The sequence below is a fragment of the Rhinolophus sinicus genome, chromosome 8 (genome assembly GCF_057876585.1).
Source record: "Rhinolophus sinicus isolate RSI-liver-muscle chromosome 8, RSI-T2T, whole genome shotgun sequence".
Classification (NCBI taxonomy): Eukaryota; Metazoa; Chordata; class Mammalia; order Chiroptera; family Rhinolophidae; genus Rhinolophus; species Rhinolophus sinicus.
The window spans coordinates 49,781,024-49,793,571 of record NC_142508.1 but is presented as its reverse complement, the minus strand read 5'-3'; the positions used below and the strand labels follow the sequence as shown (position 1 = coordinate 49,793,571).

Here is a 12,548-nt window from a genome sequence, read left to right as displayed (position 1 = left end):
ACTTGAACACATCTTTTAGGGGGACACAACTCAACCCGCTACACTATGCTTGTCTCGTGGTGGATAGAAGTCTCCACACAGAAATGACAGAGATCTCCTGAGGTGCTCTCCATAGCGAGCTCTGTCCAGTCTAAGAGGGACTCAGAGACTAGCTCTCAGGTGACTAGCTAAGGACCTCAGGGACCAACCCACCCCTGGGCTCCACTTTCCTCCAGGAGAGAAGGGAGTGAACACTGGGGAGTACAGCCCATGAGGACAGGGATGGTGTCTGCCGCTCAGCCCTGGAACAGTGCTGGGCAGAGGATGGGTGTCCCCAAGTGTCCAGAGCCACAGGCTCTGAGCCCACACATTCCCTGCCTAATACCATGTGTCTTCAGTCCTCCTTGAGAGGTGTAGTCACTCTGAGGAGGAAACTAGGTGTGCGGAGTTCAGTTCATGCCCAAGGTCACCCAAAGTTAGAGCAGTCGGCTCCACAGGACATGCCGCCCCAGTCCTCTTGTATCCTGCTTGTTCCTATACTTAGAAAGGGAGTGCCTTGCCTGGGGAAATACAGATATCTCAAGGAAGAAGAAGGGTTGCTGCAAAACCACTTATGTAATGCAAAAATAGTTAGGAAACCTTAAACCCAGAAAGACCCTTTAGGTGTCACCCAGTTCAACCCTATTGTTTCACAAATGGGGAAACAAGAGCCCAGAGAGGGGAGGCGAGGGAGCCGATGTCACTCAGAACACAGATGCCCAATCTGTTTCTGCTCTTGAGATCTCTCCTCTCGCACACACTCCCGTACCTGCCACCCACATAGAGCTCAGCATCCCCATGAAGTTCTATGTCACAAGCAAGAAAGGCAGGAAACAGGAACATTCTTTGAAGGGGGGAATTTGGTAGTAGTGGAAACATCATCACCATCACCATCACCATCACCATCATCACCATCATCACCATCACCATCATCACCATCATCACCATCACCATCATCACCATCATCACCATCACCATCATCACCATCACCATCATCACCATCACCATCACCATCATCACCATCACCATCACCATCATCACCATCATCACCATCACCATCATCACCACCATCATCACCACCATCACCATCACCATTACCATCACTATCACCACCATCACCATCATCACCATCACCATCACCATCATCACCATCACCATCACCATCATCACCATCACCATCACCATCATCACCATCATCACCATCACCATCATCACCATCACCATCATCACTATCATCTTCATCATCAGGAAGAAGAGGGACAGGCACTGAGAATGAGAACATATCCTGGGGCCTGGTGGGGAAAGGCTTTGTCTTCAACTGAGTGTGCATGTTGTCCTAAGGGACTAGGGCAGCCATGAGAGGCTTGTGAGCAGGGGCAGGACATGACAAAGTGTGTGTTTGAGAAAAGTCACCGCCAAGTGCTCGTGGATATTTTTGCAATGGGTAGGACGTTGTTCTAACCCCCTTTTGCCATCGCTACACAACTAGAATTTCATTAACACACAAGTATGTATGTGATTGTGCTGGGATTTGGAGTGCTACTGAGTTCTGAGAGGCTGCATTGGTGCCCTGGAAGTGTGCTGGCTGTGCTTCAGGTCTAGCAGTGGCAGGGTGCCCTGTGTGTTCCAGAGCGTACATGATACATAAACATTTTGTTTGCTCTAAGTAAACACCTGGCAGTGAAATGCCGAGACAGCACAGGGCCCCAAAAGCACAAGAACTGGCGGCATTCACACAAACCTTGCATGTGCAAAAGGGCCAGGCCCCGTGTGCCCAGGCAACCGCCAAGTGCTCTGCATTCCCGACTGAAGCCTGAGGGTCTTTGCAGTTCTTCTGAGGTCCTTGACCAGGTGGCAGGCTCAGCCCTGACAGGTGTGAACAGGTATCAGGTACTCACTCCTGTCCATGGAAGGGCTGCCCGGGAGGCACGGCTGAGAAGGACGGGGAGATACGAAGGGCGAGCACCCGGTCGATTGGTGATGTCTGCCCTGGGTGCTGGGGTGACGCTCATTCGCCTTTCCACATGATGCTGCTGCATCAGGTGGAAGGATGGAGCCTAAATGGACAAGGGCATGTTCCTTTGGTGAAGTAGAGAGGTTTTGTAAGCGCATGTCTAGGGTTTTAGGGTTTTGGGGAGGTTTTTTGTGTATTTTTTGCTAACAATGCAAAATAAATTGGGAACAGGAAATGGCGCTATTGAGTTAGGTTTGCTACTCAACATTTTCTAGTACCTGTTACAACTGCAGCAGCCGGTGCCCTTTCTGGACAGCGGGTTCAATAGCACTTGCTGTGACGATGGCAATGTGTTCTGTCTGTGCCGTCCAGCACTGAACCACGAACCACATGTGGCCACTGAGCACTTGAAATGTGACGAGTACAAGCAGGCACTGGATTTTTACTTTTATTTAGTTTGAATGTAGACAGCTGCCTGTGGCTACTGGCCACAGTATTGCGCAGCACAGCTTGAGAGGAGGGGGAGGGCCAGGGACTCCCCCGGCAGCAGAGGAGGCCCGAGCAAGGCCCCTGTTCACATGGTTTGCTCTTACTGCCAGAGGCTCCACAGGCTTTCATGAGGAAGGAGCTAGCCTGGGGAAGAGCGTACAGATGCACCACCCTCTCCCTCCGCAGGCTAGCCCAGGGAGAGGGTGGAATGACAAGCAGGGAATCAGCATCCAGATGTGGAGGAGGGGCAGGCTTGGGGCTACTGGGAGCAAAGCAGCACATGCAGGTGAGGCAGGAGGCCAGTGGGCAGGATATAGCAGAGAAATGAGTGCAAGAACCGGGAGGGGCGGTCATGTGAGGCCCAGGACTTGGGAGGGCCTGGGAGTAGCAAGGAGCCAGGACAAGAGGCCTCTGGAAGGTCAGGGCATAATCACTGGGCCATAAACCAACTGCCTCCTCTCTGCTCCCACCCAAAGTCCAGCCCAGACATCAGGACAGGGCCTGTGGTCCCCAGAGTTTATGGGAGAGCTCTGAGAAGACCTCTTCACCAGCCCAAGGTGCCCGGGCCAGCATCATGCCACAAAGTCCACCATCTAGGCCACTGTGATCAGGTAGATAGCCAGGAGAGTTCCCAGCCTTCATAGGAGCATGTCCCACCACGGACGCTGGGTGACTGAGGCGTGGACAAACAGAAAGGGCTGCGGGTGAGGCAGCAGAAGAATTGATCTTCCCTGGCTCTTGTGACAGATGTCTGTGGGGCCGGGGCCCTGGGGTCCGCACATCACCCCGCACTGACCACCTGTGGGGGGAACAGGGATGCACAAGGCAGAGTCCCAGCCAGAACACTCGGTCAGTACAAGTTCCGGGAAAGATAGGCCCAGACGAAGGCAGCAAACGCTAGAAGAAGAACAGTGGTGATCACGGTTGAGCTGTTAGGATTATGAACTCTAAGTCATGACTACTGGGGACATTTGGGGACGTGTGAAGGGGAAAATAAGTCAACCGGGAAAGGCACTGATAATAATACTAAGAGTTCACATCCATTAGATTCTAAGTGCTTGGTGCTGGCCGTCAATAACCCAACAACCCTCTTGGGACGGGGAAACTGAGGCCCAGAGCAGGTAGGCCACTTGCCAAGGCCTGCTGTAAGAGGCAGAGCTGGGATGTGAACCCGGAACTCTGCCACGCTGCTGCTCAGACAAGCTCTGGACCCCTTCCAGGCTTGGGTGAGTTCTGAAAACTAAATAAATTAACTGGGTGAAGTCCTCAAAGGGCATGCCCCACGGGGACTGCTGATCCTGCGGCTACTTTAACCATACAAGGTGTCATCAGTGACACACGTGGGCTTCATCCTAACCGTCTTGCACAGGTTCCCTTCCAGATGTCTGTAAGCTCTTTGTTCTTCGTTTATTCAGCAAATAGGAGCTTTTCTGTGTGCCAGGCCCTGTTGCAGGCACTGAGCGTACAGCATGAGCGAGACAGTTCCTGTCCTCTGGCTCAAGGGTCCTGCATTCCAGAAGAAATAGGTGTGAACACACACTCACACACATACATATGTGCACATCCACACACTCAAGCATGCACACACCCTCCTTCACATGTACCCACACTCGCACACACACGCATGCTTTCTCACATATGCATATATGCATAATCACTCACAAACACACAGACACATGCACTCACACGTATGTGTACACACATCTTCATGAACACACGTACGTACACACTCAAATGCACATTCACACTTGTACGTAGTCTCTCAGGTACATGTAATCACTCATGCACACCTACACATCCTCCAACACATGCGCAAAAGCAAACACTCACATACATGCACACAGAGTGTACCCACCTGCCCATCACTGTCCCTTCTTGTCCTGACCCTCGCATTCTCCTTGGAGGAGGTGTCCTTCTGAAGGGCACCGGCTGAGAAGAAGACGTGGCGTCCTGACAGTACCTGGCAGGGATGGGTGGGGACATCAAGGAAAGCCTGTGCCCAGGCTAGGGACCACGTGAATATCTGCTGATGTCCAGAGTGGGACTGGGCTCCCTGGGCTGGCTCTAGACCCTGACCTGCCAGCTCTGCACCCAGCCTGGGCCCTCATCACCTCTGTCAGCAGGACACACCCAGGGCAGGCTAAACACAGAGCCACATAGTCAATCTGTCAATGTCTCTTCAAAGACTCAGAGAAATGTCTGACCACTAGCCTTTGTCCCCCAGGAAGTCAGAAGGGAACTATTGTTAGGGCCACAGCAGCAGGTGGCAGAAACGGAAGCACAATTTTTCTTTAATGTCGCTACATGGAAGAAGGGCTGCCTTATGTTTGGGTGGGACCGGGATGGATAATCCATTCAGAGAGAAAATGATCCCAGGGAAGCTTGCCACATTTTTTTCTAGAAGAATGTTGGAAGTTTTGGTGGCCAGGTATGGAAAAAGAAAACCTCTGTACACTGAAGTCATTCATGGCGAGTGGAGCGGAGGCGTTTGCACAGGCCCAGGTGGTGAGGGCGCCGCTGTTCGCAGAGCCGCCCTGGCTAAAAGGGCCGGTTGTGTCCACGCGCCTCAGCCGGTCACCCCAGCAACGCGAAAACACACATCAATGCGCCTTTTACAGCCTGGCCTTCCGCGCAGGCTCCGAATAAATGACCAAGCTGAGCAAAATGTAAATTTGTAGTTATCCCTCAGAGACATAATTATAGGAAAAAAACAAGGACAGTGGCATTTGGACAGGGGATGGCTGGCTCCTTTCCTGCAGCCAGGCTTGGTAGAAGGGGGTGTCCGGGACTCAGAGGAAGAGGAGGCTGGGCCCGGAGGCCCTGATGCTGGAGGCTGGAGCTGAAGGCCAAGTTCCCTCTCCTCCCTGCCCTGGGCACTGCCATTCCTTGGGCCCAGCACAGATATCTCCACCCCAGGCCCTCACTCTGCGGCTGTCCCATGAAAGGGCCCATTCATGCAGCAGGCCACTGGCTTGGGTTACCACGGCCAGGCCAGTCTCCGCCGCCTCTGTTTTCTTTTCATTAGAAGGATTCCCATATTGAAGGCCTGTGAGGGGCTGAGTCCGGGATGCTCTGCTGAGAGTGTGAGCAGGAGAACAGCCACACATGGGCCCCAGCCACTCATGAAGGAGTCTGATTTACCACGGCAGATGGGGAAACTGAGGCTCGGACCACATGGCTGTTGGGGTTTGGACCTAGGCCACCAGCTGCCCGCTGGCTGTGCTGGGCGGCACTCAGGAAACACGGGAGACCTGAGCCAGTGTGCAGGCAGGGAGGGCTTCCTGGAGGTGAAGGAGCTGGTGCTGGGAGGATGGGAGGAGGTGGGCTATTAGTCCTGGGAAAGGTCTGCCTCTGGAAGTTCTGCACACCCAGACCTTCAGCCAGGCTATGGGTCCTGTAGCCAGGCCTGGCTCACCATGTGAAATCATGGCATGTGGTAGGAGGGCGTGCCTGAGTCTATGTGTGAGTGCCTCTTTGGGACATTTGCTCACAAATGGGGCTGTTCGGAAGACAGGAAGACAGGGGCAGAGACAACTTCACTTAGGGCAGCTGAGTCATGTGCCACCACCAGTCTGGAATGTCTCCTTCGAAAGAGGCGCCCAGGTTCCAGCCCCAGCCTCTGGGCCACTCTCAGGCTTCCCTCTCCCTCCTGCCTCTTCTCCTAGACGCCCTCCTCTCTTTTTCTCTTTCCCTCCTGACTCTCCTCACTCTTTTCTCCCCTTTCCCCCCATTTGTCTCCCTTTCCTGGGTGAGCCCCACCGCCATCACAGCAGACACTGTAAATGTACCCCCAGGTGTTACCTAGAACCACTGAGGAGCTGAGTGGCAGCTGAGCAGTAAAGCTAATACCGTGCCTTGTAGATGAAGATTTATTCGGTTCCATTTTGTACTTTCTGTACTCCAGAGCCTGTTATTTTTGTTTTAGTTTTTATTTTTATTTTTCTGGTGCCCTCGGCCCTGGCCTGAGTGCCTGAGGGGCACAGGAGAGTATCAGGGACAGAGAGGGTCTGCTGCAGGGGCAGGCACTGGGCATCAAGGTCGCTTGTGTCTGTGAGACCACTGATCCTTGTGTCTGTGTGTCCCACTGCTCCAAGGCCCCCAGAGGTCCCAGCCACTCTCAGGAGGAGCTGGGACTGCCCAGCCATGCCTCATGGGCCAGCTCTGCCCTTCAGCCTCTCAGATCCTCCCTGAGTAGTGGGCATCCCTACTGCCAACTCCCAGAGGAACTCAGCGAGGTTGCTGACTTGCCCAAGGACACACAGCTGGTAGAGCACAGTGGGGAACTGAGGCCAAGCCTGCCTGTGCCAGGCTTCCCGAGTTCATGGACTAATTGGTGAATTCTGCTGACGTTGATTATGTTCCTCATGTGAGTTCCCTGGAGCCCACTTTCTAGAAAGCAGGGGCCAGTGCACAGATAATTAGCTCGGATAGACCAGGTTACCCATTCCTAGAGAGGTCTCAGGTTCCATGTACTTCCATATTTACTGTCATTTATGCTGAAGTGCATCTTAAAGGGACAGGGTACAAGAGCCACCAAATCCACATGCCCGCATCTACTGGCCAGAGCCCTGGGGAGAAGTGGGGGGGTCACCCAGGAGGCAGATCTGTGAGGCAGGAAGTGTGCCGCAGGGCTCAGGCAGCTGCTGGCTGCCATTACCCTCACCCTGGATTCTGTGGGAAGGCCAGCGGCAGGCAGAGGAGCAGAGCAAACAAGCAGCACCCAACAGGCTCTATCATTAACGTTCATGCCCTTAAGACAGGTTTCCTCCCTCCTCTAGCCTCAATTTCCTTATCTGGAAAATGGAGCTAAGGACCTTGAGGGAGCCCAAGAGATTGCAGGTGAAACTTACTGCAAAAACTCCAGGAGGGTTTAAATATCTGACACCATATGTCACAGCCACAGGCCTGGTCCGAGGTAGGAGGTCTCATCTCCCAGGGACAAGGGGACCCTGCTGGGTGTGGCATGGACCACCACACGGGGCAGACATGGGACATTGCTTTCAAGGTTCGAGGCTATCTGGATGGATGTGTGCCCCCATGCCAAGGCACTGTCAGTGTCAAGCTGGAGCGGCCATGTGACACTATGCCCCTGGAATTTGCTGGAGGTTTCTCACTCCTCCCACCCCTGCTCTGGCTTTGGGTCCGTGGTTTCATTTTGACATCAGGCAGAAGTCAAAGGGATGACTCAGGAGCGATGACTGGCTCTCCCCACACTCGCAGCGGGCCAGGGAGCCTCGGCCCCTTGAGGGCGACCCGGAGTGGGCCTCGGGCCTTGGGCAGCATGGGGGCTGGCCAGGAGCAGGACAGCTGAGCTCCATGCTGTGACTCTGGGCACATCGAGTCAGTACCACTGCTGGGCCATCTCCCTGTGCAGAGTGGCATCTTCCAGCTCTGTTACTTCTCAGAACAAAAGCGCAGTGACTCCCACGTGGGACCCTGTGAGCCCATGCCCTCTCCTCAGTGCCCTGTGCAGTGTTCCGTGTTGGGCAGCTCTTCCCAGGAGGGGTGGATGTGGCTGCACATTCAGCTTTGGGGATAATGAAGAGAAGAGAAGGCACTGCCTGATCAGGCAAAAGAGCACTGAGATCCAGGGGTCTGGGCTGCCGGCCACCCTCAGGAGACTGTGGACAACAGGATTCTCACCCTCAGCACTGTTGACTTCTGGGGCCAGGTCATTGTTTGTCATGGGTCATCCTGTGCATTATAGGATGTTTAGCGGCATCTCTGGTCTCTGCCTGCTACTGTGTTTACCCAAAAATAAGACCTTGCCGGACAATCAGCTCTAATGCATCTTTTGGAGCAAAAATTAATATAAGACCCAATCTTATTTTATTATAAGATAAGACCAGGTATAATATAATATAATATAATATAATATAATATAATATAACATAACATAATATAATTAATATAATGTAATACTGGGTCTTATATTAATTTTTGCTCCAAAAGACGCATTAGAGCTGATTGTCCGGCTAGGTCTTATTTTGGGGGAAACACGGTAGATGCCATAGCAGCCCCCTAGTTGTGACCACCAAAATGTCTCTAGACAATGTCCCCTGTGTATGGCGGCGCAAGGTTGCCCCGATTGGGAAGCACTGGGTTACATGAAGCAGGTGGTCCTGGAGGGTTGGGGTGGGAGCTCACAGGCTGTCTAAGGTCTCAACCTGAAAGGCTGAGTGCATAGCTCTGTGGGATGGTGGCCCCCGGGCAGGAGAGGCATGCTATGTGGCCTGGGGCATGTGCTAAACCTCTCTGTAAATTGGGAAGAGCCGTGGTCCACATCCTAGAGTTGTGGGATTCATTTGTCTGCACAGCACCTGGCCCAGGGCAGGCAGAGGGCCCACCGGCAATTAGGACTGTGGGCTTGGGTGCCATCCCTAAGTAAGGGCTTCTTCCTAAGTAAGTAAGTAAGTAAGTAAGTAAGTCACTTCTGCACATTCATGAAAGAGAACTAGCTTCTCCCACCCAAGGAGTGTCCAGGTGTGCCATGGGCTGGACACACACACACACACACATTCACACACACACACACCCCACAGGTGAGTTCTGAAACTGGCCTTTTTTAGAAACAAGAATAGACCCAGTAGGAAGGATTAGGAAGGAAATACCTTCTGGGAACTTTGTCTGAGCCAGGGGACCCCCGGCACTAGAAACGTTAGGAAACCAACTTGATTGAAATACTGATTAACTCAAGGGGGGTTCTCAGCCCCTTCCCATGCCACTTTCCATGGAGAGGGAGAGCCCAGAATGATGTCACAGAAACGTGAGCTGAATCTCGGAGTCTCTCAGTGCCAAGCAGGGCTGGGTGGCAGGGGCCTCTGAGCCCCTTACCCCTTGTTCAATTCAAGTTTTCAAGTCGACCAGCAGGAATTCCTGGAAGTGCCTTCACATGCTGTAATAAACAGGCACAGGAAAATCAACTTCAACTTTCAGTGTATTTTAGCTTATTGTAGATGGTAAGTGGAGCGCTCAGAGCTCCACCCCTCATGCAGACCCAAAATGCCACAGGTGGGTGGGAGGGCCAGGCCCATTCACTCATTTCCAAGTCAGTGTGCAGGATCCTGTGCGTTACCTATACCTTGCTTTACATAATAAAGGTGTTCCTAAGAGGGTGTGAAACTTGAACTTGTGTAAATTAAAGCATGCTTGCAGTGCTCTCAGGGGGAACATTGTTCAAAGGACTAATTCTGAAAGGATGCCTTTCTGTAAAGTGAAGTATGCCTCCCAGGATTTCACTTCTTAGAAGGGCCCTAAGTCCACACCTTGTGTTTGTCTGCTGTGGGGGAGGGGCTGCCTCTGTCGGTGGACACCTCCAATGAGGCCTCTCCTGACCTTGAAAGAGACCCACAAGTCTACACTAGGGATTAGCCTTTCCCTCCTGCCTGTCCCAGGGCAGCCAATGTCACACACACTAGGCTGTGTGGCCTTGGGCAAGTCCCTTGCCTTCTCTGGACCTCTATATCCTTATCTGTGAATGAAGCCATTGAACAGAGGACTCATAAGGGCCCTGTCTCCATAGGAGCCTGAATGTTTCCAGCTCCCCACCATTTGTGTTCCAGACTTCACCAGGCCAGTCTGTGACAGGCCTGAGGCTGGACAAGGGGACCAGAGCAAAGGCACCAAGATTTTATAAAGGGGAACGTCAACTCCCACCTTGAGACAAGAGCACCTCCTCCCAGGACACCCTTGAGGTGCCAACCTGGGGGACCTCAAAATGAAGTTCCGCAAGCAGGTGCCAAGTGACAGTTGAGGCATGGCCGCCTCAGCCTGCCATCCAGAAGCACAAGAGGAAAATGTTTAATGTTGGTACCTAGCTAGAGCTGGAGAGGAGGCAGAGAGGGGGTGGGGATAGAGGAGCAATTCGAAACCACATGGGTACATTTATGCCAGCACTTTTGAAAGTCGGGCTAAATCCAGGTTTGCATCTGAGCAGCACAGCCCTGCCAGTATGGGGGTGGGCTGGCAAAGGGGCGTGGACAAGGGGTTTGGTGGCTACCATACCTGTCCCATCAGGGACCCCATCACTAGAGTGGATCCCATGAAACAAACACCTAGGAAGAGCGGTGCTAAAAATAGCTTGTGGGGGGCGGTGCGGGGGGGGGGGAGAGGGGGGGACGAAGTTTGTAACTGAAGCCGGCCCTGTGCCTGGGGGCTGACCAGCAGGCTGCCCAGGGCTGGGCGGAGGGCCTTCAGAGCACCCAGCCGGCTGCCGAGAGCTTGTTTGGAGAGGACTTGGCCCGCTCGCGCGCCGGCCTGGGAAGCGGGTGGAGGCTGCTCTCCTCCTCTCCCCACCCCGCCCCGCAGGGGCAGAGCGCGGCGCGGCGGCGGCGGCGGCGGCGGGGCGGCTCGGTGCCCGGCGGGCGCGCGGCCCGTCTGCACGGCCCGGGCGGGCCTGCGGTCGGGGATGGGACTGCGCTCCGCGCTGCAGAGCGCTCGTCTGTGTCCGCCAGCGCGCCGAGCGGAGCGGGGCCCTCGGAGCGGGAGGTGAGTGTGGACGCGCCGCGCCCCGCGCCGCCCGCGCTCCCGGGCAGGGCTACAGGCTCCGGTTTAGAGGGTCTGGGTCTCAGACCTTGGGGTCACCTGGCTGTCCGCGCCCCCGCGTCCCCGGCCCGGCCCCTCCCCGTGCCCTCGGTGGAGCGCCCCGGCGGGGCCAGATGATCCTCCCGGCCTCACTGCGCCGCGGCCCCGGCCCGGCTACCCGACCTCGCTCCCCCGGCCTGGGACGTGCAGCGCCGCCAACGCCTGGGCGCTGGGGGCTCGGCGGGGCCGCGCGGACCAGCCGGCCTCAACCCTGCCCAGCGCCGTTTGCAGAGCTCTGCCAACCTCCGCTGGGCACTTTGCAAAGACCTGCGTGCCCGCCGGGGAGACGGGTCTGCCCGGCCAGACTGCGGGGAGCGGGGGCGCATGGCCGGGGATTCCGGGGGCGCGCCACCGCGGGCCGGCTCATTCATTACGGACCAGAGTAGCTAGTCCCGGAGCCCCGCCGCCGCCTCCTCCCGGCCGCCCCCAGGCGTGCTGGCCCACGGCTCTCAGGGCGGTGGCGGAGGCAGCGCGCGGGGCCGGATGGGGTCTTTCAGGTTGGCCCTGGGTATCCACACCGCTGGGCGACTGCTGGGGAGGCCACGCAGTGCGACCCTTAACACCCCCCCCCCCAACGGCCGGCGCCCCTGGCGGGCTCGCGTGCCCAGAGAGTCCGCTGGCGGGACCCGTGGGGACGCGGCGCCGCGCGGCGGCGGCCGGAAGGGAAGGCCAGCAGGGCTCACGGGGACTTCCCGCGGCCACCCAGATCCTGCCGTGCACCCTCGGCCTGAGCAGCAGCTGGGTTGGGGGACAGGCCCGTGGGCACCAGAGAGGTTGTGGGGGCTCCTAGGCAAGTGGCCTCCTGCGCCCTGGTGGTGGCTGTGTCGTTAACTCTTTACACTGGATACCGTATCAGGACTGTGCCACGTGTTACTGCGTTTAATTCTCATATCCTGAGATAGGTGGTACCCCATATTCTAGATGAAGAAACTGAGGGTCAGAGAAGTTAAGTAATTGAGCCAACACTTCAAAGCTGGTGAGCAGCAGTGGATGATAGTGTCTCTCCATCCCATAGATAGACTCTAGTCCACGTCTGCATGTTGGTGGAACAAATGTACATTGAGCCTTCTCTGTGCGCGTCACTGTCCCAGGCACCCCTGGACCCAGCAAAGACCCCGACTTCCTGATAACAAACAAGATAAACGGGTAAAATGCCAGGGTAGTATCAGACTGGGAGCTGATACAGGTGGGAAGTTGGAAGATGTTACAGTTTTGGGAAGGGTGACCAGGGCAGCCTCTGAGAGGGCATGCCCTCGTGTGCCGTGTGCCTGGGCTGGCAGGTCCTGGAACCACAGAACAGCGCTTGCCAAGATCCTCACCTGTGAGTGAGAAGAGAGAGGAATTGGAAAGCTGGGCATCTTGAGGGGAGATTATTGGCCCCTTCAGCATCGCTGCATGGGAAGCACAAGTAAAGAGTGTGTGGCCCATGTGCCTAGACCCCAGGCTGGCCCCAGTCCCCAGCAGTGTGGAAACAGCAAGTCCCAGGATTTCATGGTCAGAGAGA

At 55.4% G+C, this 12,548-nt stretch overlaps 1 protein-coding gene across 2 annotated transcripts in view; it reads left to right on the top strand.

Moving 5' to 3' along the window:
• The window catches only part of ZNF469 (zinc finger protein 469), a 307,143-nt gene that overhangs the window by 245,349 nt on the left and 49,246 nt on the right, over window positions 1-12,548 (top strand). Inside the window, exon 1 of one of the 2 annotated variants that reach the window (XM_074314463.2) lies at window positions 10,705-10,948. The exons of the other annotated variant lie outside the window; for it this stretch is intronic. The gene's annotated coding sequence lies outside the window, so the exon portion shown is untranslated. Of the gene's footprint in view, window positions 1-10,704; window positions 10,949-12,548 lie in introns of those variants that run through there. 2 annotated transcript variants of the gene reach the window in all.